Source organism: Melanostigma gelatinosum (genome assembly GCF_949748355.1).
Source record: "Melanostigma gelatinosum genome assembly, chromosome: 15".
NCBI lineage: Eukaryota > Metazoa > Chordata > Actinopteri > Perciformes > Zoarcidae > Melanostigma > Melanostigma gelatinosum.
The window spans coordinates 11,174,857-11,202,382 of NC_136648.1; the positions used below are offsets into that span (position 1 = coordinate 11,174,857).

The 27,526-nt window shown below is 43.9% G+C and overlaps 1 pseudogene across 1 annotated transcript; it reads left to right on the forward strand.

The window, feature by feature from the left end:
* The first annotated feature begins 9,026 nt into the window (after nt 1-9,026).
* LOC306789358 (SH3-containing GRB2-like protein 3-interacting protein 1) lies at nt 9,027-26,308 on the forward strand (annotated as a pseudogene). Its single transcript, XR_013773191.1, has 24 exons — nt 9,027-9,067; nt 14,229-14,292; nt 14,625-14,670; nt 15,593-15,649; nt 15,953-16,021; nt 16,595-16,762; nt 16,894-16,905; nt 17,414-17,425; nt 17,885-17,909; nt 18,380-18,443; nt 18,574-18,644; nt 18,752-18,826; nt 18,924-18,992; nt 19,079-19,849; nt 20,800-20,921; nt 21,030-21,180; nt 21,337-21,393; nt 21,712-21,823; nt 22,023-22,219; nt 22,302-22,434; nt 22,531-22,733; nt 23,028-23,098; nt 23,203-23,361; nt 23,459-26,308. The product of XR_013773191.1 is annotated as an SH3-containing GRB2-like protein 3-interacting protein 1 (transcript).
* Nucleotides 26,309-27,526: the final 1,218 nt, after the last annotated feature.

Here is a 27,526-nt window from a genome sequence, read left to right on the forward strand (position 1 = left end):
GAATGCCCCTTGGTGTTGTTGCCCCATACGCCCTGTAAAGTCCCCGTGGAGTAAAGACTAAGATGAGCTTAGTGAATAGACTCAATCCTGTTTGAGCGTCTGACGAGGATAGAGCACGCCGCTCGGAGGTCAAAGGCCTCATAAGCTTGTATTACCACCTTTCTCCGACAATTATGCCCGTCAGACGGGGTTAGCTTCAATCAACACAGGACATGCCAGGTAAACAGGTCACTAACAGCCTGTACCCGGGCTTTAACGGGACAGACGTTAGACGCTCTGGGAGAGACGGGAGAGACAAAGGTATCCTCAACATCACATGGTCCTGAAGATAGTTTATTTCGCATGTCTGACCCGTCTCAGTTTGATTACACTCATCATGTTCAAATTTATGTTACCCACAGAGATTCTTGCTCGTGCTATTTTAGTAAAGGCCGTTGCTTGGGCTTGTCTCTGACGATCCAGCTCTCTGCAGCTCCGTCTCCATCTCTCTCTCACACACGTACACACACACACACACACACACACACACACACACACACACACACACACACCTCTCTCCCTTTCTCTGTCTTTCCCTCGCAACCGCTCTAGCCACATTGCCACACTCAGTTTTCCATGGCCTCTCATTCCCGAGTGCTCCGCGAACTAAGTAAATGAACGACATAATCCGGAAATAGTGTTCCAGCCGGAGATGGTGGGAAGGAAAATCCCTTGACTTGCGCTGGCAGGAAGGTAGGGAGAGAGAGGGGGCAAATAGTTCTGCAGCTATTCACACTTCCTTTCATAAGAGTCTCTCAAACGCCAAGTCTCGACTCCTCATATGATTTTACTGTTAAACCAAACTGTTTAGTGAGGAGAAAAAAAAACATGTTTCCGTAGTTTTCCTCGTGCGCGCTAACATAAGAGTGTTACCAGAGACCATGGTGGTAGCTTCGCACCCCGGTAGTAGAGGTTAACTTATCTTTAGACCAAGAGGTCAAAGGTCAATATATATAAAAAAAAAAAGGTTCAGATGTCTCTGAGGAGGCTGGTGTGGAGGAGTGGAGCACAAGGTGCTGGGTAAATGTTGTCAGGGTTTGCCTGGAGTTTGGCAGAGGAGGGTGAAGACGGGAGGTGTGCCGGCAGGTTAAAAGCAGGGTCAACTCTATAACCTGGGTGTTGTCTCGGTTCCTCTCCGCGGCTGCCAATCACCATCATACCGCAGCGAGACCAATGACCTGTCGCTTGCAGCAGCTTTAGAAAGGGATTGGACGGTGGTTCAGTCACAGCAGTCATACATGCTCAGGAAATGTTCCAGCTCTCTGGCAAACCTTGTGCAGTGGCCTCTTGGTCCGGGTGGTGAAACGCTCCTCCTGCGTTTTGTCGGAGGATGTGGTCAAATCTCCGCCGAGAAGCTCGGGGCTGCATTTGTGAAGCAACAGTGAGACACTGGTCATTTTAGATCAGTGTAACTTCGCTCCAGTATGATTTTAAAAAGGTGTGTTTTTGTAGAATAGGCAAATAATGTCACGGATCTTTCCTTGATGCCTGTTAAATGGCCAACAAATGCCATTTCATAAGGGGAGGATAGCCTGCGTGAGTACATCTCACTATAACAGCAAGTAACATGAGATGGGGAACCACACAACCGCTAAATCAGTAAAATGGGAGCCCAGAGTCACTGTAATTTGGGAGAGAGCTGGTTTACCACTCCTCATAATGGATGGTGTTTCTGTTTAGCCTAAGGCGTTGGAGCTGAGGTCATATGCAAACAAGCCGGTCCAAGGCCTCGGCTTTTACACAGTGCAAAATGTTTTGCGCCGTGTGTTTTACAAAACTTTAAATTTGCATGCATATCTTTCACATCATAAGGACCTCATAAAATATGTTCTTAACTGGCTATATGAGGCGATATAATCAAAGTATATTAAGAAATGTAATATACTACCCACTTTACAGCCAAAACGTTCGCACCACACCCTTAATTTACTTTATGTAAAACAGAAAATTATCAATTATTTGGAAAATACCTCAAGGTGTTTTACCTCAGGGTTGTTTGCCAGCAAAGTTATTCCATGAAACTGAAATGTATGTTTCGAGACTCCTCCGTAGAGTTCATAGACCAGTTCCCCTAATTGATTTGTTTGTTGACCATTAAGCTCTTCATAGCATTAATGTGTCCGACTACATCTCACACAGAAAACACTAACAGCCACGAGCCACTGAATTCAAGACGAGTGCCACAAAACTCAGAAATATTTTTTTATTAATAGTTCACCTGTTGCTCTTTATTGACTTTTATCGCATCACATTCCTGCTTACACACACCCTTCATCACAAATGATTGAAGAGCTGAAACATTACTCTGTACTCCAAGAGACGCTATAAACTAAAGTCGAATGACATCAGATCAAACAGCAACTATTTTGATACCATTCGATAATAATCGTGAAAGTAATTTATCAAGCAGAAACACGAGCTTGTCCCGGCTTCTCGAATGTGAGGATTTCCCGCTTCTTTCTGTTTCAAATGATTGTAAATGTCTTTGTGTTTTGGACTGCAGGTCTGAGAAAACAAGCAATATGAAGACGTCCCTTTGGGCTCTGGGGAATTGCGATGAGCATTTTTAACGATCATAAAAAATAAATCAACGTTCATTTAGGTGTTTGTACACGGTCATTTCAGCTCTACTGCAGCCTCGTATCGACGGCTCCCATATTTATTTTTGGGACTGTCCCTTTAAAAGATTACATCATTCTTGTTGCTCCTTTTTTTTCTTCTTCCCTCGCCACATTTCTCAGTGTTCAGCCTTTTTCTGCCCAGAGACAATTGCTTAATTCACCGGTGTGTAACACTGCCACCTCCTGATCCACGATACCATCGGAGCCGACGCACCGTCGTCCTTCAGTGGCATGTTGAGCTTTTCATGATGTTAGACATGATCCGTCACACCTCTCTGATCAGATCACAGTGCTCACAAACAAATGGCATTACCGTATTGACTGTAGTTTTCGATATCACTGGAAGTTCAGTGGCATGTTCATTGGTAGAAAGAAATTACACAACAGATGCAAGTGCTTTGTGTTCACCTATAATCCACTATGAGCTGACTCGGGTCTTTCAGTGTGTGCCTTGTGTGTGCATAGTGCTATTGTGCCATCTATTGGCAGAAAACAAGAAGAATCTAACTCTTACTCCATTATCCGTGTATACAGTGGCATTCTTAACCAAAATGTTCACACCATGATGGAGTGTGAAAACATCTTTCTGTTGCCTGATACATCTTTTGGATGTAGAAGTACTGGTGTTTCAGTAGTTCTTTGTGTTGTCAGCTGACATCCACGAGTCTGTGACTTTAAGAGCCAGTCATGACACCACTGCACAGCTTCCATGAGCACTTAGTGTCTCTTTGTTATCCGCCCCATCAAAACTACAGCGCTGGAGGGGAAGATCCTTCAGCACACAGAGACTTTTGTTTGGCAAAACATATTTATTTTATACGGCTAATTAAGTTCAGCGGTGTGCTTTCGCCTTATTCTTTGTGTTCCTGTGAGTTTGTGTAGAGATTTTTTCATCACTTCTGGAGCTCAAATTACTCTCAAATTTGGCATCGGCCCATTTAACGTGATTGCCGCTTGCCTAGTTCACGCAATTAGACAGCAATAAGCAGAACACTACGACAAATAACGTGAGGTTACACAAACAATTACACCAAAGAAGCCAGTCATCCATTTGAAACTAATACAAAACAACTAAAAATGTGAAAGTGAGTAGTGCTAACGTGCACATCCACCAGAGAAACCCTAACCCCTAACCCCCTTTTCCTGTATGGAGAGGAAACAAGCGAGTGATACATGGAAGACAATAAAAGTTGATCATCTTGTTATTTCATGTCTATCACACCACATATAATACATCATTTGAAATACAACATTTGTTTTATGTCCAGGAGCATCTGACCAGACAAAGAAAGTATCAATTATTCAGTAAGGTGGCATCCATTCAGCTTGTGTTTAGTACAGCTATGGCATATCATCATTTCTGGATGTGGATAACAGTTTGGTGTATCTTGGTAGCTCCTTGTCTCCCCGTGTTGGATTGTCTTTAGATGGCCAACGCATATCCTGCTCAATAACTTCTTAAGAGGCAGTCTAAGCGTTTGTTCATGAGAACGGCTGGTCTGTTCTCACTGTTTATGTCTTCTTTGCAAAGGCATCCTCATAAGCACTTGAAGAAATGGAGGAGTCCGATTTAGTTTCCTCTTTGTACCTGAAGCTATTGGAGAAGGTAAAAGAACTTCTCTGTCGTCTGTTGAACGATACAAGTGAAACAGAGTCTCGTATTACTCAACCAAACGTAAAGTCAGAGGAGACTTTCTGCGTGGAACTGATTTCTGCTTGCATTTCCCCTTTTCAGCTTGGCCTCATTCACAATGTATTCAGAGAGCAGCTGATTTCTTCAGCTGATCCTCCTGCTGGGAGGCACACAGAGAGTTCAGGGAGGCTTTGGCTTTCTTTGCAGCGACAGAAATCTGTCTTTCAGCTCACACGTCCAGAGGAAGCAAAGTAGACGCACAAAATATCGCTTTTGCTGGAGCACCTAAAACTCTCACGTTATTGATTTATTTATCTCAGATAATAGTCTAGTAGTTCACTGTAAAGGCTCGGCTACAGGAGACATTTTGGGGTTAAGTGTCTTGCTCAAGGACACATCGACATGTGACTCGTGGAGCCTGAGCCTGGGATCGAACCGCCTCTCTGATTGAAGGACAGCCCTGCTATCCACTTCGCCACAGTCGCCCCCCCATCAGTATATTTCTTCATTTTTAAATGTATTTACATTTCTCTTGATAAAAATGAAGAGTCAGAAATCAACAGAAATGATGAATTAACTATCATCTGTCTCCTGTCCTCTGGTGGAATACCTCCGGACAGGAGACAGAGCGGCGGTGAGGTTACATCAGCTCATGTCCGACAGCACCAACCAATGACCCACAGTGATGCCGTCGCTCTGTCAGCCCCTGAGGGGGTCGTGTTGCTTTGACCCACACAGGATGGACGACAATAATCACACACGGAGGACACAAGCAGTCTCTGGGGGGCGACCCTGGCGCACTGGATTAAGAGGGTCGTCTGGGAACCGGAAGGTTCGATCCCCGACTGGGACGTGTCGCGTGTTGAAGTGTACCTGAGCAATACACTGAACCCAACGGCTCCCCGGGAGCCGATCAATGGCAGCCCACTGCTCCCTATATCCAGGGATGGGTCAAATGCAGAAGTCAAATTTCGTGTACGTGTAAAATAAATCCTAACTTCCTTAAACTTCCCTGCTGCACAGATAGAAGTAGACGTTATGGATTAGATATGTTTGTTCAAGGTATGTTATTCACATGTCAATGTGCACACAGGGAAATATTGCCTGTTCTTCTTGCTAGCTTCTATTCACAGGACCGCTATGAATTCAGTGCCGTATTGTGCGGAACTTTGTTGGTTATAACCCGTTGTGACAAGCAACCCAATGAGATACAATGATAAGGATGTCCGTTCGAATTGCATTAAAGCCACAAGTTTGTGTGTCCACATCCCCATTATTATATGATGTAGTGCTCAAGCAAAACGGCAAAAACAACAGCAATAAAAAAGGCACCCAGACACTGAAAGGATTTGTCCTGATATTGACAGGATCTTTATTACATTTTAATGTAATTAATGAATACATTCAATACATCACCGGCCCAACCTACTCTCCATTTGATCAATATTATCCATGCACAGTGCAACGTTGGTTTCTGGGTAAAGCACTGGCTATAAAATTGAGCTTCTGCCTAATATGTTAATGATGATGTTGATGACGACTGACTGCTCGAAATATGTAGCTTTCAGTCACTTTCTTCAGCAGGTGGCGGTACTGAGCCACACGGGGTGAACGGATTTACAGCGCATCGTAATCTCATCACTGTTTCCTTCAGGTGGGCCTCTGCCGTGTTGTAGGACTCGAGAGCCGTCTCAAGAGCACTTCTTGAAGGTCTCGGGAATTGACCGTATATTTACTCTGTCTGGTCTCAGTCTCAGACAATGAGGACTCAGGATTTTATTTCAAGACCACAAGTGCGGGGATATCACGAAACTGCCTGTGCATTGTCTCATAGAAAACAATGGAACACTCCCACAAATGAAATGTACAACTCTTTATGAATATAGTATAGCTTGGTTTTTATGCGAAAGAGCAGAATATTCTGCTTCCCTTAAAGTGCCAAGTATTACTGCCAGTATCCCTCGGCTCACAGCTCTTCGTCTTTGCTCTGGCCAGCTCTCCTTTTGCTAATCCCAGTTACCGTGACCTCTGACCCCTTGACTGCATCTTATGTGAGCTGGTTAAAGAAAGCACACAGGAGCAGCCCGCGGTGTGTTGGGTAAGCTCATTAACAGTTACTCCAGGACGCCTGACAACGGCTACAAATAAACCACAGTAGTGGGAATAGTCAACCGAAGAAGGGATGACACTAGGGTTAGGGTCAATCTCTCAACATGTGAGAATAGAGACGGCAGACGGAGAGGAAACACACCATGTGTAGGTTCAAATACATCACTGTTTTTTTGTGTTTTAATGTTCGTCTTTTAGAAATACATGACCTCCACAGCGGAAACCTTTCTACCCCAAACACACACTCGCACACACAACACTATGCTCAATCTGTCCTTTCTTTATCAGTGGGGATGAGTCACTCTGCGTAGATAGTTCAATACGCAGCCATTAAAGCAGCTGACTAATCAAACCATTGCTTTGACTGAAGCACCAGTTTTTCTACCAAACTGTAACACAAGAGCATAATACTATTAGGATGAATTTGTCCTCTGCCTCTCTCTCTCTCTCTCTCTCTCTCTCTCTCTCTCTCTCTCTCTCAACCTAAAATGTGAGTGAGCATGTGTCATGATCACAGCTGACAGTGTGTACTCTGCAGTGGTAGACACACTGTCCTCCAGTGTGACACACTTTTTAAAGAAACGTATCACGCTGGAATTTATAAAGCTCCAGCGAGACGACTTGCAGTTGTGTGCAGTCGATATATTTTTCTTCAGTTTCCAGAGTGCTATAAAAACAAGTTTTTTTCCAACTGTCTCATCTGTCTTCAGTTTTTCTCCAGAATAAAATCCATCCTCTGAAAATTGGACAAATGATCTTCTCTTGTTCTAAAGTCTAACCTTTGACAGCCCCAGGCAACATTATTCTGATCCATCAGCTGAAGCACAAGTGTCTCTCTTTAGACGGGTTTTCCTCATATTTATGGTAATTCTTGCTCATCCTCAGCATCCATATCCTGCAGGCAACCCTGAGGCTCGACTGTTTGTCCAATCCTCTTCTTCATTTATTTTGCCCCATTTGGCCAAACCATTCAAAAATATGTCTCTGCCATTCGTATGTTGTTGACATTTCATTTAATCTCTCTTTAAAGCCCCTGAAAGCTTGTTTTCAAATCTCAAGTTTTGTCTCTTAACATCAAATATTCACGCCCGAATAAGCAACCGTCAAAGTTTAAAGAACACTCCAAGTTTTTATTGATTGAGAAAATATCCGAGCGAGCTTCATCAAGACGCTGTGGATGTGGTTTGATTACATTTGATAACACCTTCAAAACAACTTGCCTCCCTTATGTTTAACCATATCCAAATGTAATTGCTCGATTCGGCATTGAAATTTGACTTGACTTCATCGATGGAGTTAACGATGAAGTTTCAGTTAATTTTGTTACTCATAGTAAGTTACCCATATCCATGCTGTCATATTCAAACAAGTCAAACTTGTTGGTATCACTCAGACGTATCTATTTAACCTCCACAGCAGTCCAGAACATTACAGCAATACCTCATAACAAGATTTGGAAAAGAAACAGCATTACTCCTAGTATTTCCTCCTTTCACTGGTCCCGCTTTAGTCGTAGAGTATTTGTACAAAAAGCACTGCATGGTCTCCCAGCACACGGCACACATTGCTGAACTCCTTCCCCTAAGAAACTTGAGGTGCTTTTATCAGAGCTTTTATCTGTCGCTGCACTCAAAGACAAAATCATGTGGTTCAGTAACTGACCAAAAAACTGATGGGATCATCTTTCCTCTTCTGTTAAATCTTTTTTTCAGTCTATTCATGATTTCAACAAAGAACTTAAGGAGACTTAAGGCTTTTATAACAGTGCCTGACCTCTTATTTGTATCCTGTGTTTGTCGGTATGTCTCTGGGTGAGTGATGCTTTTGTCCCACTTTTTGGATTCATGCATTTATCTTTGCTCCTGTAAAGCTCAAGAGCCCAAAAAAAAATTGAAATAGAAATAAAATTTCACATTTTAATTATTGTACCAAAATAACCACCAAATATAGCAAATCCTTGTTTTTTTTCTCTTTAAAGCAAATCAAAGTGAACATTTAGACACACTCTGATTCAAGCAGAAGTCATTTTCTCCAACAGTGCGTGATACCATGTGAAACCTTGTATAATATGTATGCAGATGGCTGCAGAGTGTCTGCTCGAGGCAAGCCGAGAGGTGCTACCAGGGGACAGCAGCCATGTGACCATGGTAGCAGGGATTGGTTCAGTGCAGATGTGACATCAGCGAGCCTCCCTCTCTCTCTCCCACTCTTTCTCTGCCTCTCTCTACCCCTCTCTCTCTCTCTCTGCACTGCTCTGCTTTTTTTTCTCCTTTGCCTTTCCTTCAGCGTCCCCCCTCCCAGAGATGGCGTGTGTCGGTGCTGCTCGGCGGGCCTAACGTGCACACAGAGAGGAGCCCCCGCCCCCTCCCCCTCCCCCACCCTATCCCCCCCCGTATTTGCTGCATATTCCTCGGGTGTCTCTTTTGACTGTGTCCTCCGCTGCTGCTGGCTCTCGAGATCTTCCCCCACCCCACCTCCCTGTGCGGGTGTCTGGGAGTTGGGCCCTTGGGGGTGGAGGGAATCAGCATCGTGTGCTTCGCTGGGGAGCTGTGCAGAATTAGCTATGCCCTGCCCAGGCATCCTTTGACCGGCTGGATTTCTTCATTGCTGTCCGCCTGCGCACCGGAGGACAACATAGGATGAACATCGGCAGTCATGATGCAAGGTAAACGATCTGTGCACTCCTTCCCTCTGCGTCCTCCTCCTGCCCTCTTGTGTCCTGCTGGGCCATTAAAGCCAGTGAATCCAGTGATGTGATCCGTCGTAACGTGAGGACCTTTGAGCTGCAATGATCAGTGTGACAGTGTCATCGTGAGAGAGAGAGTGTGTGTGTGTGTGTGTGTGTGTGGGTGTGTGTGCGTGAGACGTTGTTTGTGACAGATTGAGAGAAAATGTAGGAGAGCAAAGGTGTGTGAGGTGTGATTTGTAAAGGAAGAGCAGTGCGGTCCTGCACTTGCTAATGTCTGGTTGTTTGTGTGTTCACATGTGTCTGTGTGCATCACATTATAGTTCTGTCTGTGGCTACACACTCAGTCTGTATCACAGCAATACGTGTTCCAGGAGCCGAGGAATCTGCTCTCATTCATTCCTCTGCTGCTGTTGCTATCTGTGCATGATGTTGTATCGTGCCAAAATGATGATTATTAAACAATGCATAATTAGGTGCCTGTGTTGCATACTTTGAAGTAAAGGATGCTGTACCAAAGTTAACGGTGGTGAAATGAGGTAAAGTACATTGTAAACTATGATGGAGGAGCTGGATCATAGGTCTAACCCTCCATGACAGTTGCTGGGCCTTTACCATCCATTAATGCCAACGTGGATATGGAAGTTGGCTATTATTAGCAAAAGGCCTGCAGTCAGCCTACCATGATACTGTCAGTTCGTGGGCTACACAACAAGGCAGACGTCACAGGCTCATCATAGCCCTCGTTAGCTACACACACACACGCTATAAACTGTCAGGTGTAGTTGGACTCAGTACATTTTATTTTGACTCAAACATGGCTGCAGAACAGAAGTGCTGCAATTGCAACCTTTTTGTTTATGCAAAATTTGGGTTTATCATCTCTATAACAAGATAATGCAAGATCTCCAGAACATGTACTATAATGTTAGACTACTTAGAAATGAGTCTTTTATCAAATATGTGAAAATTAACTCTTTTTGACCTGTAAGTTCATACAACTGTGGATGGACTCCATGGTCCGTACCGGTGGTTTTGCCCTGTAACTACAAATCAAACATACTTTACACTGATGTCAACCATCAAACAGAGCATGGCGTACGGCGTTACATTGATTTCCTTTCTTCCAAGCAGCCTCTTGATGCAGTTGATCCCAGGACTGTGTAAAATCAACTTGCCAAAACTTGAAACCTTCTTCACATGTGCGATCCATTGCAGGGAACACTTAGAAGGACAAAAGGATGCTCAACGCATCATCCAACCACGCTGTAAAGCCAATAAGAAGGTGGGCTGAGAAGCTAGACATCATAGAGCAGGGTGTATTTACAGTAGAATATGAAATATATTATAATCATCAGTAGGTGGTGGTAATGTACCATTTGTTTGTTTGCTCACTGCCAAAGGCAATGTTCAGTTGGTAGATGGGAAGATAAGACAATGTTCTTCATATCATCAAACTATCAAATGAAAAATCGACTGGAGGTCAAGTCAACAATACAGAAAATAGAAATACTGTATTTACAGGTACCTTTACAGGTGGAGTTGAACGTGTAGAGCGAAGTGCTCGCAACGTGTATCAGCTCTGAACAAATCTGTCCTGGACGTTGTTCTGAAATAGTTGGTCCCAACTTTGGTTGTATTGCTTCAGTCTTTCTTCTTTGATTCAATCCTCCTCTCTATCACTGGCCACTGAGGCGTGGTGTTGTTAAGCAGGCAGTGTTGGTGTAGCAGAGGTAGGTGTGCAATAAATTTTCACACCTATACACAACAGACATCCGGCATGGATAACTGACAGTTTGTCTGTTTTAGGAATTTACAGAAGCTGAAGCAGTGACAGCAGGGACTGTCTTCTTGCTGCTTCGTTCAGATATGTGTTTGAAACTCCATCATCAGAGACGTGAGAGTCCGCTGCTGAAAAGATTGACCGCACGTAATGAGCTTGTCAGAAAACCAAACCTAGAGGACAAACAGGAAGAAAGTTACATTTTAGGGTTCATTTTTTACCTTAGTCCAAATAAACCAACAATAAAACATTTCTTCTGGAGCTTTCAGTCGCATCTGGTAGCTTTCATCTGCACGTGTTTGCTCACTTGTAAACTCCATGAACTGATGAAGGCCACCAAATGCCGCTGAAAGCTCTGGAAGAAGTCTCACTTAGGTTACCAGAGTTCTTCTGGAGCTTTCTGCTTAAGGTTGAAATAATTCTAGTCAGTGGACCTTGAGTTGAGAGCAAGAAAGTCAGATGTCGTGAAAATGTTTTGAATCAGTGCGCAAGTTATTTGGATTTAAAAAGTTGCTGTTTCATGACCGGATATCACATCTCAGATGTTCGAGTTTCCCTGAAACATTTCAACATTTTGCCAAGTTTAGAGCGTCTCAATGAATTTCATACCACAGTGGAATGGACAGGGACAGATGGCTTCCGATGTGGGAATCGGTCTAAATTCTTTTTTAAAATTAGTGTCAAAGCATGAGGGTATGCTTTTGAAACCCTACGATGCTGCGTCACGTTATGATTCACTGACAAATGGTCAGCGGTCGTGTGTAAAGTATCTGCCCTATTTAGTAAGCAGGGTAACACAAATCACCACTGTGGTCCCAGCAAAGGGTTCAGCTGAAATGTGTCCAAACATCTCGTTTCTGAGAAGCGAAATGAATAAACTCAACTATATTTACAGCTAATAGCATTGATTACCTTGTTTCGTGAGCGTTGTAGGGCTCTCGTCAGGCAGACTTTGTAACCGGTCTGCTTTATTGTATCGTTCAGCAAGTTTGTCAGATATTAATGTCAGGATTGATTCTCTAGTTTTACTCCTTATCACAGAAGACACATGCAGGTTAGAAGTGGACAGAAGGCTCGCTGTCTCCACAGATAAAGAGCCGTGATGCAGGAATAATCGGTGCTACTGAGCAGCCCGGCTATAGCTACGAATACATCACAGGCCCTGACACGTCCTTCAGTACCCAGGAGAGCTTCGTCCCCCGTGAGGAGGGCTCAGCACCAGACTACTGTATTCAAATACTTTATTTGGCATATAAAACGAGACATCAACAACGCAAGATGTCTGTTTAGGGCACACAGTAGTACAGTATGTTCCTGTTCTTTTAAATCACAGCTCACAAATTACAAAAAGACATCATGGAACAGAGGAGAACACAAACTGAGCAGCGGTTTGAGCAGCACAAAATGTTCATCCGCCCAACCGGCCGTCACGTGTCCCTGTTGCTCTTGTATGGATGTGAGAATCGACTGTGCTCTCTTGTCGTCTAAGACACTGTTATGCAAACACGTCGCTTGTCTCTTTTGGAGAAAAAAAAAAACATGTTACACAGCCAATATATAAAAAAGAGAAAATTCCTTTTTCTCCAGGGGGTTTAGCTGTTAGTCTTTGTGTTTTACTAATGTGGTGAGCTGTCTTTCTTTTATCAGAGGTACGTGTTAAATACAACATTTGACATCTTTAACCCGAGGGCAGCAGGAGGATTGTCAATGTCAATGAACTCATTAAGCGTCATTAAGTCTCCACACTCATGACTCTCTGGATAGAAATGTCCGTCTGTCTGTGGTCAGTTGGTCTGTCGGTCCACATTGAAACATCTCAACAGTTATTGTAAGGATTGCCATGACATTTTCTACGGACAGTCACGATCTCCAGAGTATCAATCTTTCCAACTTTGTTGGTCCTTTGACTTTTCCTTAGTTAGTTAGTTAGCAGCTGTTAACATGCTAACACACTAAACTAACAGACAAACAAAGTCATTGAGTCACATCCGCGCTGGCCTTTGTTACACTAGCTTTCTGCTACTTAATGCAATCTCTTACTCAGCATTTCTTTCGTCAGTCTTTCTGAGAACATGAAGCATGTTCCTGAGGTTTACTCTCCATTTTCGAAGACTAAATCAACATCCACTACAGCAGCTGCTGCTGTAAATTCAAACATTTGTGATTTTAACAAAGTTAAACAACATAGACTTTGTGTGCGCAACAAAAACTACAGCTTCCATGAAAACTTAAAAGCACAACAGCGCGGCTCATCGTCACTTACTTTCACCCATATCCATAAAATTCACCAACGCTCAATGAGCCAACTCTTTAGCTGTGATCTCTGCTGGCTTAAAGCGTTTGCAGTGTTCACTCCTCTCTGTCCTGCTGGTATCAAAGACATGTCTGAGCGCACCACGCCCCTCCACTCTCCTCTTTTGTCACGCTGTGATGTTTAGCCTACAGGTCTAATTACATGCCACTAAAAAACGTTCTTATATCCAAACATATGACGCGAGCCACACGACGCACCTTTTTTTCCTTTTAGTTCAATAGCGTTGTTACAAATGTCAGCAGGTTTTTGGATATGGTTTTGTTCCTCCACAAGACAATAAATCCAAAAACCTCAAAGTCTTTACCATAAGACGGGGAACATATGAAAACAAGGCCGTAAACATTTTCCCTTTTAAAAATGACTGAAACAATGAGTCAAAATAAATTAATCAATTTCTGTCAGTCCACTCATAGTTTCAGAAGTTTTTGTGGTTACATACATAATGTAAGTCAGTGACTAAAAACACAGAGGCAGCATTACTCTAGAATTACACCGAGCAATATTTACTCATGCAGGAACTTTCACTTTGCAGAGATTGAACGATGTCCTTTGTGTAGTTCCAGTCGTCCTGATTCGAGCGCTGTGTGGTGCCAGCCGTCAGCGCTGCAGGCGTCTTGGCACCCAGTCCGGCTGACGGTTGCCGCCTAGTAGATCTCTCCCCACTCACCCCTGAATCTCGCTAATGAAGTGGACACATTGATCAGCCTTTGCTCGTGTTTTCTTTCCATTTTATACAGTCAGGGAGGGGACACTTAAGGGGATTTGCATCTGCGCCGCTTCATTTTATTTGGAGGCTTTCTCCAGATGGCAGGATGTTTGTGTCCCGAATCGATACATGAATTCATATCAACTTATTGGGGTTACTGTGTTTCCTGTGTATCCGCTAGGACAGTTTCCTCCTCAAGTTACTGTACATCAAACTGTTACTCTTTTATGCTATTTGCTTTTAAGTGCATTTTAACGACAAGACAGTTAACTTTATATTAGGCTCTAAAGCAGTGAATTAATTCTTCATGGTGTTGTTCTCCCTCTCGCTGCACTAGGACTGAAAAACCGAACCAGGAAAGTCCTGGGCTTACGCAAGAGAGACAAGGATGCAGATGCAACGTGAGTTTGCTCAGGCGCATAATTAACATGCAGAGTTTTACAACCACCCTCTGAAACAGCTTGAAAATTCATCAGTTTCAGAATGTGAATTCATCGAGGGATGGGCATCAAACCTAAATAGTCTTATGGTACTGTCCAAGTTATGTTTCCAGCCTTGTCAAATGTTGAATGGCGAGTATTTATATATATATATATATTTTGTCCAATGTCCAAAATGTCATCTTTTTTCGTTTTGTTTATATTAGTCAAGGTTAGATTGTATGAGTTCCAAACCTCAAACAGTGGATTTGCCCGCATCTTAATTGGTTTCTTCTTCCCTGCTGTTCAAACAGGAGTTCACCTGACAAAGAAGGAACTGGAAGCGGAAAGAAAGGAAATGTATGTAAATTTGTACGTTTTCAGTGAAAAAGGTGTGAAGTTTCCTCTCTGTTCTCACTCTTCATCTCAGGGTTTGTAAGGATATCGTCCTGTTTAACAAAGGAACTCATCCAAGTACAGAAGTGACAAAGTGATACTTTAGACATTGTTATGGAATACTGCCAGTGATTAACAGTGTGTTACAACACAGCTATAACTGCATTTAAACGATAACTTAGGTTTATTTTAGCTTGGGTCCTATTTTCTTTATAGTTTTGGTCGTCGTTTGTTCTGATAACTTTTCGCCGCTGTAAATTCTGAGATCTAGAAACATGGTGACATCAAGGCAACAAAGTCTGACGAGGCCAGAAACATGAGAAGTCAGACAATCTCGTAAACAAGCCAACAACATTTGATCAAAACCACTTTATCATCGGTAAAAACACAAAAGTGAACCCATCTGAAATGTCAGTGATAATCCCTCATCGCACACAGCTACGTCAACTATGATCGGTTAAAGTTAAACCGGAAAGAACAAGGAGTCTACTAGAGTCTATACATTGTAATGGATGTTTACAACCAGTTTGGGTTCTAATGTTACCATTTATCTTTTCTTCCAAATAAGTTAACATAGCATTGGGTTTTAAGCTAAATAGATTTTTCATCTGAATGCTCAAAGCTCTTGCTCTGTCTTACTTATTTTTAGCAATTTTGCCACAATTCACTGTGACATAATGTTATTTTTACTGATAGGAATTATAGGAATAAGAACAACCAAATTGTAATAAACCAGACTCTTTATCGAAAAAAACAACTGTTAGTTCGTCATTTATTGACAGAAATAATTATTTGCACTGACACTTTTAGACTGACTTTACTTGCTGTAGGCTTTATGTAGCTCTCCTTTTTTATTATTCTGTCTGTTCTCCATTGTTTTTGCTAGAAAAAGGCCAATGGAGCACCGAATGGTTTCTATGGGGAGATTGACTGGGACAGATATGTAAGTACACTCCTTGTTCTACTTGCTCGTCCTCCTTCTCAATGTTTCTGACCAAGCAGCGACTTTGCGGCTTTGCCATGATGAAATCCTCGCTGTGGCCACCGGTGTCACGCAACACGAGGTGTAATTCTGTGAGTCAGCAGGAGCTTCAGCCAGGAAGCTGAACGTCTCAGGCATGACATCTGCGAAATCTGATCCGCATTGATATGCAGAGCTGTTCACAAGGAAGAGTTTAGCGACGCGTGTGACAGCGTGTGACAGACTGGAAACGGTTATCACCTTTCCCCTCTCTCTCTCTAACAGGCCTCTCCTGACGTGGACGAGGAGGGCTTCAGCCTCCGGCCCGGTGAAGAGGGCGATGATATCCTTTCAGTGATGAGAGCGAGCAGTCTTGGGACTCTTCTCCTGCAAAACTATTGACCTGTTTGGCTGAGTGACTCATTGGATGAGTGCTTCTCCGCATTAAATAGGCCAAATCAATACTCTCTCCCTCTCTTGCCACATCACAGGAGTATGCCCCTGCAGCTGCAAGAAAAGAAAAAGGAAAAAGAAAGGAGCAGGAGGGCCTCCGGACAGTCACATTACCTCCAGATTGGCTTTCCAGTTGTCACTGAGCCACAGTTGTCATTAACAACTGACCCCCAGCTCACTGGTATTTTAACTTTTTTCCTCCCGCAGGTGTCAGCAGCTGTAAGTTTGAAATAGATTCATAGAGAGCTGGTACAGTGGCGACTACCCACCAGCACGATGATTTAACCGAGTGTCAGTTAAAGCAGGTGTATTGCAGTTAACTGGGACACAGCAGACAGAGACACAGAGCTGACATCCCCCTCCTCTTTCGAGACATTTAAAAGAATACGTCATCTTAAAATGCTGTGGATTGAATCAGCCTCCGTATTTCACATTGTTCTACCTTTGTCCTTGACACGTTGTTCACCGGCTGCCAAAGGGAAGCAGTTTTTCTCCTCCAGCGACTCCGAGGAAGACGAGGACAGCAAGAAGAAGTTCAAAATTAAAATCAAGCCCCTGGTGGCAGACAGTGCCAAGTGTGTCCCTCCATCTATGGACGAGCTAAAAGCCTCAGTGGGAGGCCTAGCCCTCTCTCCGTCTCTGGTGAGTGCTGCTGAACAACAGCATCGACTGAAGGGAACACACGCTGCAATTTATATCTCGTAACAGCTGTTGAATTCTGTCTTACACCCTCCCTGTGTTCCTCTTCTCGCTCCTCTGCTGTCATCTTGTAGAAGAGAAGTCCGGTAAGCCTCTCATTCATTTTCACATCTGTATCACCACCAACAAGGATCCCATGGCATGAATTCCCTTGAGATGCTTGAGAAAGTTTATCTCCGTTTGATAGTTCATTGATGAATCCTCTTTATAGCGTCACCCTTTTTCCTGCATGCAGTTTGTGTCTCACCCTCAGAGTCCTTTCTGTCATATTTAGACCTTAAAAATACCTCACAGTGTCTGGCAAAGTGTCTGTGTTACATAATGCACGGTAAACATAACACTCACACAAGGCTCCGAACCCATTGATTTGGTCTCAGCGGCGCTTACATGCCGAGCAACCTGCTAAATTGAACGCCGCGTGTGTTGCTGGTATTGTCCTCATGATCTCAAAGGTGTTATGGCTCATGTTGCATTATTAAGGCTTTGCGGTGCAAGTAAAGCGGTGCGATGTGTGCAGTTTTTAGTGTGTGTCCATTTGACTGATACTCACTCTCTGACCCAGGTCTGTTCTCTCTTCCTTTTTGCTGGTCTCAGAGACGCAGCCCGGTGAGTGTCTTACGCCATCTGCTGGCTGTGTTTCAGAGCTGACAGCCTGAAACACAGCTCTCTAATAATCTCTGCTGTCTGGTCTGTTTCCAAAAATGTAGTGCAGAAAGTTAAAGGATATTCATCAAATAAGAATAATACATCTAAGTCAATCAGGATTTAGTATTAAGTAGTGCTAAGTGTTTTCAAATTTGACTAAACCAAGAGAAAAATTTGATATTTTTGGTGACAAAACAAAATGCATTTCCTTTTGTTTACATGAATATATTTGTTTGATATGACGAAAGTGATCTACCTGATTTAAGATTCCACTTAATATTTCTGCTTTGGTACTTGTTTTAAGAAAAGAACTGTTTCAAGATGATTTAAGATGGACGTTTGTTTGTGGTGTTCATCGTCACAATATATCGTTTGTCTTCATCCTCATTTCATCTTGTGTTTGGATTCTATCTTTTACAGGGGCAGATGAAAAGGAACTTGTCCTGTAAGTACACCTATTGCTAACATGCTTCCAGTGACAATGCAAAGGTGCTGATGCTGAGCAGGTAAAACGTGTATCGCGTTCACAGTTTTAGTTCAGCGTGTCAGCATGCGGACATTTGCTGATTAGCGCTAAGCACACAATACAGTTGAGGCTGATGGAAATGTCAGTTTTTCACGAGTTGGACATAAAACCAAAGTGTTGGACAAACTGAAATTTTGAACTGATGATAGCGTCAGATGAAAAAAGTTCATGGATCACCAAAGTGACTGATGGCAACATGAATGTCTGTATCAAATTATGCAGCAAGGCTAAGATCCTCCTTGTGGCAAACCATCCAATAGCTGTTGAGATTTCTCAGTCCGGACCAACTAACAGGCCGACGTTACCATCCCGAGAGCCTCACCGCTAGATAGACTATGAATAAGCTTTTTGTGATATAAGTAAATACAAGTGCTACTTGTGTTTCTCAGGTGAAGAGATTGCCAGACCCAGACGCTCCACCCCCACACCAAGTCCTGCCCCTGAGACGCCAAGGTCTGTCCCTGTTATAGCATCACTGACCACTGACTGATCTTCAGGCCACGTGTTATTGGTACCACGACAGATGAGCCTTGAAGAACGTCAGAGCAGGAGTTACTTTTTGATTGTATGTTCCCTCTTGCAGTGACAGGCTGTCGCAGAACGTTCCTGCCTTTTTCGGGCTGCCGTCAGAGACCAAATATGCCAGATATGATGGTCCGTCCCCTATCGATATTACATCAGCTTAATTGATACTAAGCACGGCATGCAGCAGAAGCATATTTCAAGACGCTGATTGTTTCTTTGTCCTAATCCAATCACAGTGATCCCTGCTGATGCATGGGGAGAATCGAGACCACGCTCAGAATCGCCGCTGAGCAGAAGTTTCCCAACAGGAGGTGAGTTGGCATGAGTGAACCTCAGTAACATCAGTACATATTTAAAATGTTGCACTCTGTAGTGCTGAACTGGACACAACTGTCACGCTTGTTGCAGCTCCTCCTCCGATTCCTCCGAAAAACATTCCATCAAGAAGTCATTACGCCTCTTCTTCAGATTGTGCTGGTAAATTCAGCTTTAACAACCAGCATTGTGTATCCGCTAAATCCCCTGAGAGCTTTGTTCTGAATGCTACCTCCCCATCTTTGCAGCTCGTCTCCCCAATGGAAGGGCAGGTCGCAGGTCAGCCCCCATCTACCTGAACGTCCGGTCTCCCGCTTCTTACCGGGGCTCCCCGGTCCCCGACCTGGACGACGTGTTCGGCCCCGCGGACGGCACTCGCACCGATGAGGAAACAGTGTCTCCCAGATGGGTTACTTTCACCAGCGACAGACCGCCGCCGCCCGATGAACCCGCACCTCCTCCGCCGCCGGACTCTCCCGCTCCAGACACGCCCTCGTCGACCCCCTCCACCCCCTGCACCCCCTGCCTCTCTCCAGGACCACCGCCCAACGAGCCCCCGCCTTCGCCTCCGTCGCTTTCGCCCGGGTCTCCTCCTCCTTTCACGCCACCAGAATCACCCCCCTCCATCGTGCTCGGACCTCCTCCTCCGGATGAACCAGCCCCTCCCCTGCCTCCCGACTTCTCCCCCTCGAATTCGCCTCCTCTGTGCTGCGACGACGAGGGGGCCGATGAAGAGGTGCTGCAGTTTGCAGAGTACTGTTCGTCCCCGGCCCCCACCAGCCCCGTGCCGCCTCTGCCAGCAGAGCGGAGGTCTCCTCGGGCAGGAGTCACATCTCCTCTGGTCCTGGGGGGCGTGGGGGGGAAGAGGACTCCAGAGGGAACGTACCTGAGAGATGATATCCCAGACTTTGTGGGTTCACCCAGAGAGCTGACGCCGAGCTCCAGGGGCACGCCACCTCCTCTCCCTCCAACCACGTACAGGTCTATTATGTCTTCCCCAGGGCCCTACTCAGGCAGCAGTGAGTACGCCGCTCTCTTTCTCAATGTTTTCAGTGATAACTAAGCTGCCTGCGCAAGATTGGAGCAGTCTATTTAAACTCGGGAGTGTCCTTCAGGCTGGTTTGTTTGAAAAAGTGAGAATGACGCTGCCATACATACCATCAAAACATCACACAGAGATGTTTCAAATGCAGTTCCTCTTGCCCCTTCATGGTCTGTTCAACATATTCATACAGTCACCAAAAATAGTTTTGTTAGTTTGAGCTCATGAGCACCGGCTAATGAGAGTGCTTCTTCTCGTTCACTTGTTCGAGAAAGAGTTCTTACAACAATGCTGCCCTAAAAGAAATATACGTCATATGTTAACGTAATGTGGTTCATTTTGTAATCACAGATCAAAGCGTTATCTACAATGTCATAAGAAACACTGATTGTGAGGCAAACAAAAGTTGTACATTTATTTCAGATACAATTTTAGGATTTTTGTCCTGACCTACAATTGGTGATTATAGATAACGGATGTCACATGTCAGACGTTTATCAAAGGAGCCTCAACCGCAGCATTCAGTGACCACCTATGTCACAGGGTAGAGTGTGTGCCTGTGGTCAAGCGGGCGTATTTCGCCACAGACTTTTGGATGATTCAGACCCAAAGCACCTCTAAAAGGTTCTGCAGTGATTTTGTGGAATCCCAGAACCAGACCGACAGCTGCCCTCATTTATTTCTGCTCCTGAAAAGAGTTAGAAGTAAGAGACGATTGTTTTTTCCATTACTTGTAGAAGTAAAATATGTTAAAATACCACAAACAGCTCTTCAAAATCTTCTTCTGAAGAACGTCCCGGTGGGGGCGAACAGTACTCGCTCTGTGAAAGTGACATGAGTGGTAATGTTTGAGCTGATGTTGAATGATAATCTCTCTCACTGTGATCTGAAGGCAGTGCTAACCACAGACACTGGTATGTGCCGCAGGCCCCTCGTCCCCAGCTCGTCCCGCCACGCCTCAGTCTCGAGGCAGTCCGGTCCCTCCGCCTCCTCCTCCTCGACCTTCCTCGCGACCAAAGCTGCCCCCAGGGAAACCCATCACAGACCCGGTACATGTCAACAAGTCCTTTGTCTCTGGTTGCCTTCCTCTCCTTTGATGACAGTCGCTCTGTTATTTGAATGAAATAGGTTCAATTGTTGTCGTGTGCTCTGTCCAGACTCGGCCCTTCAGTCCGCCGGTTTCAGCCAGCCCCCCACCTTTCGCCCCCCTGGCCCGGGCAGAGAGCTCTTCCTCCATCTCCTCCATTTCTTTGCAGAGTGCGGCATCCACTCCAACCTTAGGACGGGACCTCAACATGTCCGCCGCAGGTACACTGCCAGCATCGTCATCTTGCTCTTCTTGTTTTTACTTCAGCCTCTCATCTCAGGCGGTGTCCACGTTGTCTGTCGCTCATCATCGTGTCCTTGCCTCCCACTTTTGTCCCTCTCCATGATTCTCTCCTCCTCATGTCTCTGCTCACCCAGAGGCCTCACAGCCTCTGGTATGGTTTGACCACGGCAGGTTTTATTTCGCTTTTGAAGGTGAGTCGAGCCAGATTGCTACTGTAGTCCCACCAGTGCACGGGCTGAAAGCAACTGCCCTCCTTTTACCTGCAGCCCTCTCCACGCTCATGCTCACTGAGCCAGAATGTTGCTGCCCATCCCATCCCATGTCCCGCTCACTCACCCACAATCTTATTTCTAGATGGATTGTTGAGTTTTAATTGTTTGCTTTTTTTTGGTCACCTATCCCTTGTGTATAACCCATGGCTAAATATTTGAGCATATAGGGAAGGAGCCAAGACATTAGACAAAGTCTACGTGTATATTTTGTGTATTTAGTGTGTGTGTTTTCAACAGGATGCTCCAGAGGACCCAGTCCACTCACCATGGGACCCCAGGACACTCTGCCAGTGGCGGCTGCCTTCACAGAAACCATCAATGCCTACTTCAAAGGCGCAGACCCCAGCAAGTAGGCCCACATTTTCTTGATCTGGACAGTGTGACCATTACTGATCTAACGACCAGAATGCATTGATGAAATTCAGACAAACAGTTATGAGCAGCAAGATGCAGAGTCTCCTCTTATAGACTTATAAAGTGAATACATTCCTGGCACATGCAAACAGATATTGACACCAAAATGATTCTGGGAGTGTGTTTTTTTCCAGCATGACCTCTGATATCTGCCTCTTCCCTCCCTCTGTCCCAGATGTGTTGTGAAGATCTCAGGGGAGATGGTGCTGTCCTTCCCCGCGGGCATAACCAGGCATTTTGCCAGCCACCCAACTCAACCCATCCTCACCTTTTGCATCAGCAACTACAGCCGACTGGAGCAGGTCCTCCCCAATCCACAGCTGCTGTGCTGGTAAGAATTACAATTCAGGCAAACACACAATACAGCATCGCTGGTCTTTGTTTGGACCAAATACGTGCCTCTCGTCCCACAGTGACTCCATAACAGACAGTGTGGACACCAAGGAGTTCTGGGTAAATATGCCAAACCTGATGAGCCATCTGAAAAGAGTGGCTGAACAGAAGCCTCAGGCGACATACTACAACGTGGACATGATCAAATATCAGGTATCAAATATCCATTTTTCTATGTCTCTAGCTGATCTAACGTTAGTATCTCTCCATCCATATACCTCACCGTCTGGTGTTTCTGTGTGACCTCAGGTGTCAACAGAGGGGATCCAGTCCAGTCCTCTCAACCTGGCGGTGAGCTGGAGAGGCGACGCCACACACACAGACCTTAGAATAGACTACAAATACAACACAGAGGCCATGGCCGCCCCCGTGCCACTACACAACCTCCAGTTCCTGGTTCCTGTGGATGGAGGCATGGCCAAACTCCAGGCCATGATCCCCCCCGCCACCTGGTAAGGGCTTGCATTCAGAATCGCCACGTGGGTCTCATGTAGAGGGGCGAGGGCCAACCTCGCACCATTACCGACCCTTTGGACCAAATGATGGGATGTTTAGATGCTATGTTGCAAGTTTGAAATGTATGCTTTTCAATCACAAAATGCCACATTAGACTGAAAATGTATTATGTCTTCAAGTTTTTCTGTGTTGGCGTGGACATGGAATTAGTCAGAATTTGCTTCCTGTGGCTTTAATGCACATCAGACAGCAACATGTCCTCTGTCATGTGGAATTACTTTCTCATAAAGGAATCCAGAGCAGCAGACGATACAGTGGAAAATCCCAAGTCTCTCTCATAGATCTGAAAATGGAGGCAAGTGTTCATTTTTGCGTTCGTTCATTATATTTTTCCCTTATGTGACTGGATTGAACTGAAAGCCCAGATACAAACCCATCTATACTGTATCTGTGTCCTAGGAGTAGGGGCTCTTCTGGGCCGGTTCCAGATCACAGAAGGTCCCTGTAAACCCTCACAGCTGGCAGTCCAGTTCAGCAGTGAGGGGTGCACTCTGTCAGGGTGCGACATCCAGCTGGTTGGGACTGGCTACCGGCTATCGCTGATCAAGAAGAGATTTGCTGCAGGTCAGTTTGAGCATCAGAAATGTGTGTGACCTCTTCTACACAGACACTCCAGGCTGAACGCCTCCGCCTCTCTGACGTGTTTCGTTTTGCTTCACAGGGAAATATTTGGCGGATAATTAGTGGACCTTTTTGTGAACGGAACCAAAAGAATCAATGGCTTAAAGACTGTGAAGACTATGGATCCATCCCATGTTTAGTGCATTTTGAAACGTTATCTTCAGCAGCCATTAGAGTCAATGGTTGAGATTTAACAGAATAACGGAACACACACACAGATGATATTTGACTTCATAACACCATATTCAGTAGACCGACGGCTGCTGAGTTTATGCAAGGGAATACAAATCATTCGTTTCGTGCACTTGGGAGACTTATGGAGTAAAGTATAAACCCTGATCCTTTGTTCTTGTTAACTTAATTGTGGATTCATACGGTGATCCAGCCTTATTCATTGCAGTTCTTGTTGTCTAATTGGTCGTCATTGCAAATGCACTGTAAAAGATAATGTGAATAGATTATATAATATTAAAACAATCTTAAACACGGTGGAAAAGGCTGGAAAATGTAAAAAAGAAGAAGAAGAAGTGTAGTTTAGAGTTGCTTTGCAGTTGTATTTCAGTACGTTCTAGGTTCCATGGTAATATCTGATTTACACTGCCACATCAAATCAGAGGTTTTTTTTTCCCCCACCATGTGAAACCGATCTTTTATCGTTGTCGAAGCAGAATGGATGTTTCTGTGCAGACAGCCTTTGAAATGGCACAGTCCTTTCTATCAGTCTTGTGATTGAAGGTCAGCTCACAGATCAAAAGGTCCCGCAGCGCTGGAACAGCACTCTTAATACGAAGACATGGAATTCTGTTTGTGTCTCACTCCGGATCGCATGAAGGGGAATTATGAGCACAGTAAACACATTTTGTTTGCAAGAACATGAATTATATTTCGTTCCATCGTCACGCAAGGAATACTCCAATTTGAGCAGATCAATTATTTTAATCTTAAATTTACAATCAAAATGTTATACACAGTAGTAGCACTGGTTCACATGATTACTTTATGTGAATGACGTTGCTCCTAGTGACAAAACCCACAGAGAATATTCACCCAAATAGCGTTCAGTTCATGGTTTTAGTTTCCCAGACTACAATTTAACTGATGACTCAGATTAACACGCTGTCAAAGTTGGCAACTAGCTGGTGAACATTGTGGAGCATTTAGCTTCTAAAAAGGCAGACATTCCGTCAGGAGTTGGTAGGGATTAAAAACAGGCCGAAAAGAAGACTAAATATTGGGTTTACATTCATCCAGTGGCCAGAAACATGAATCCAAACGAACGCTCATCTTACTGAGTGTCTGCTTGATGTGTCAACTGGTCACCATGTCATCTTAAAAGGTGTGTTGTGTTCACAGCCGGTTGCCGCTGCCCACAAGTAGACAACAAGTCATCAGATTCCAGGTTTAGGGTGCGTGCTTATGATTTTTCTTTTGCGCCGATGGAATCATTTTTGAGTGATGATAATTGCTCTCCGAAATATCATTTGTGTGCTTGCAAAAACAAAACCCCACACATCTCGTCCCGCCCTGCGATCAGGATCGAAGCACACATTATGCAATATGTTTGCACATGCAGCTTTGGCTTTTTGCCTTTAACGGGTCATGAGAGCAGAGAGTTGAAACTGTAAGTAAATCAGTTCCAGAGGTTTGACCTCCTGAAGAACAAATGCATTACTTTACCACTACGAGCACGTGCAATGCTGAGATACATAAACATTCCCATGTCAAAGGACTAGACGCGAGACTAGTCGTATTTGCGGTGGTGTGCGAGTGGTCAAATTTTGTAACAACAAGGTGTGAATAACAGAAGCTGCTACTTTCACTGCTTTAAGATTCAGGATGAATACAGAGGGCTGACGATTGTAGGAGTTCCCTCTGATGCTGCTTAAAAACGTGGCCAATTCCTTTGACCGTGACCTATGATAGAGGTCTTGGAAAAGATTATCGGGGTCGTCACAGAAGAAAGAAATGACAGCGCTATTCTTGTCCCTGTCTTATTTTCTTCCTTTTCCACCATGTTAAATAATAAATGTTTTATCATTTTCTAATAGCAATATTTAAGTGTAAAAAGTGTACATAAAAAAAAAGGTAGGTTTTAAATATTTCTCTGGGCATATGGATGTCTGTGATTGTCTCTTGATTTATTGATGTCAGCGCTCATGATGAATTAGGTCCTGTGTAACAACACCTCCACTCTTCATCTATTGTTTGACATGTGGGTTTCTTGTACCAAAACAAAGTGTTGCTGTTGAAGAATAACCTCAAATGGTGCCGCATGAGATCTGCATTCGTCCATTCCAGTCTTATCAACGCAATACCAAGTCATCCATTTCAATAAGGTCCTGATACGTGTGTTATTGTATAATCGTGCTATGAGAGGAGACTTTTTGCCTTCACTTAAACCTCCACTCTCTGTTTTGCTGTTGTTGCACCTTCAGAAACTCATTGTCAATAAGTTTGGCATGCATTCCTTGATGTTCCCATTCCATGCATCTGATATAGGTGTTTGACATTCTCCTGTGTTTGACTTGCACACAAAACACACTTTAAATTTCATTAATTAAACAGTTCATGGACTTATGTCACATATGTTGATACGTGTTTGAACATCACATTTTATAGAATGTTTTGTTGACTCACAGTTTGGGCCTAGGTGTAATATTTATTTTAGTTTTGAAAATCATTTTAAATATAAATTATAAGATGGTTATTTCAGTCAATTGAGAGCAACAGTTCTCAGTGTTTCTGTTAATGATGTTTATGTTTTTCTTTGCCTTATTTTTGACCATTCTCCCGTACGGGAGGGTTTCTGTAAGTTCATTTTTTCTACAACTTGTTGGCTGTATTCCTTTCACTGCATTAGACACAGAATATGCAAACATGTCATGTACATTTCCCATCCAAAGATTTTCAAAGTAAATATATGTAAAAAAAATCAATATAATGTAATACCTGTTTTACTTGGTAATAAAGAAGAGGAAATATGAGACATTTATATCTCTCATTTGTTCAAGGATAGAAAAGTATACTTTGGGGATATTTGCGAGATTATAAAATGGCACTGCAATATGTGAAGTGAATCTCTCAACCGGATTTCCACTGTTAAATTAAGAATGTTTTATTAATATTCTTCATGATCAACTTCTAGGTTCCTCAAAGCCTCAACTCGGCCCTGTGGGCCCTCAGACAGGAGAGGGTTTGGGGACAAAGTGTTAAAACAATCTCACTGCAAGGTCCATTCCATGTTGTGGGCGACTTACACATCCATGTTGGTTTAAAAGCTGAGGTCCAAAGTTAATTATTGACCTTAAAAAAGTGCTCAGACAACAAAAGAAATGTGTGAACATCTTTAAATCCATGGAGCAAACTCCATGCTGAATCATGGTGTGATCAACAAAACAGCTACGAAACAGACCTTACAGTGAGATTGTTCAAGAATGATCTGAACTTAGATCCTCTAAGTTTTTATGCGCTTTCAATCGCTTTCAGTCACATCTCACAGTCTTTGTCAGCAGATGAAGTTATGAATGATGTATCAGTGAAATATTTTAATATCATGACAAACGTTGGAGCCGTTCTGCAGCCGTTCGGCCACCTGCATGGAAGCCCCGCCCACTGAATGATGGTTCATGGTTGCCACGACAACACCAAGCTCTACTAGCGTTCTACTTTGCTCTGCTCTGTTCAAGAGGTCCTGAAACCGGTAAAGAAATATGTGTTAAATTTCCCTTCTGTAATATTTCTTTATGACCAATTTGACACGACATAACCTGTAAAAGTATACGGTTGTCTAAAAGTTGACAACAAAATAATCATGGGTTTAAAACAAGCCAACTCCTAACAGCTAACAACGCTAGCGTAACGTTAGCTAATATTACCCAGAAGGACTAGCGAAACAATGTTTGCATAGTTTTAACGATAAACGTGAGTTTTCATTTCGGCAAGCTGTGTTTGGTCCGCGTGCTCAACTGCTGGACTGAGCTACTGTATGTCGTCACCACTGTATATGTTGTTTACCTCGATAATAATTGACTGAAACGTCAATATATTTCGGTTGTCGTCGTGTAAAGACAAGGTAGCGTTCAAGCAAAGGGAAAGCTGTCATGTCTGA